At 53.0% G+C, this 1,262-nt stretch overlaps 1 protein-coding gene across 1 annotated transcript in view; it reads right to left on the reverse strand.

The window, feature by feature from the left end:
• The window catches only part of LOC107596360 (testican-1-like), a 263,564-nt gene that overhangs the window by 174,718 nt on the left and 87,584 nt on the right, over positions 1-1,262 (reverse strand). The gene's annotated exons all lie outside the window — the stretch shown is intronic.

Genomic DNA, 1,262 nt, shown 5'->3' on the forward strand with positions numbered 1-1,262 from the left:
GCAGACCTCCCTGGTGGTTGATTTAAGAGACCACCGCTGTGTCGTCGGTGCACCAACACATGGCGACCTCTTAGTTCTGGGAGAAAGTGTTCAAATGCTAGAAACACGGCCAGGCAGTTGAAGTGCCATGTGAGATGGCGGCCGCACCACATACCGTGGGCTGAGCACCCACTCATGACCGCTCCTCAACCGTCTAAGGCACGTAGGCATCGCCGCGTGACCTTGAGCATGCGGAGAGGGTTTCCCCTCAGGGAGAACTCCTTGGTCTTGAGCCACCATTGTAGGGGTCTCATGTACAGCAGGCCAAAAGGTCTCCCGTTGGACGCAGCTGCCATCAGACCCAGCAGTTTCTGGAACTGCTGACAGGGAGTGACCGGCCTTCTCTCACTCTCACAACTGCAATGAGGATCAACTTGAACCGAGTAGGAGACAGACGTGCCTGCATCATGGTCGAATCCCACACTACACCCAGATAAGTGGTTCTCTGTACTGGAGAAAGCACAATTTTCTTGCCGTTAAGTTTAAACCCCAGCTCTTACAAGTGAGCGTGAACGACATCTCGATTCCGAACCGCCATCTGCTCAGATCGAGCTAATATCAACCAATCATCGATATGGTTGAGTATGTGGATACCCTGGAGTCACAGAGGAGCCAGAGCAGCATCCACACACTTCGTGAAAGTGCGAGGTGAGAGTACAAGGCCGACGGAAGAATCCGGTAAGCCTTTGTCCCCAAAAGCAAACCTCAGGAACTTCCATTCTTCTTTGGGACGATGAAGTACCAGCTGTAGAACCCAAATTGTCTGTCGAGAGAAGGGACCACCTCAATGGCCTCCTTCCTCAAGAGAGTGTTAACTTCTTGTTCCATTACCATAGCCTGCTCGGGGCCCACCAGAGTGGGAATGACCCCGTTGAAACGAGGCGGAGAAGAACCGAACTGATTCGGTAGCCTCTTTCTACAGTGTGCAGGACCCATTGAGACACATTTGGCAGAAGTTTCCACGCTGCCAAAAAGATCTACTAAGGGAATCAGTCTCTCGAGACTGAGATAATGAATAATGAGATCTCTGGTGTAATCAGCACGGCTAGGTCGGTGCCCTGAAGCGGCGAACCGGCAGGGGACGGCCGCACTAGCTGCTCTAGAAACCTCCGAAGAGGTAGCAAGCCTCTTAGTACCGCTACATTTCCGGGCAGTGACTGAGATAAACGCTTGCCGGTGACTGCTGCACCCTGAAGCACCGTAGGTGGCAGGGTTGGCAGAAC

This window comes from Sinocyclocheilus grahami, unplaced genomic scaffold (genome assembly GCF_001515645.1).
Source record: "Sinocyclocheilus grahami isolate Dianchi unplaced genomic scaffold, SAMN03320097.WGS_v1.1 scaffold218.1, whole genome shotgun sequence".
NCBI classification, from domain to species: domain Eukaryota; kingdom Metazoa; phylum Chordata; class Actinopteri; order Cypriniformes; family Cyprinidae; genus Sinocyclocheilus; species Sinocyclocheilus grahami.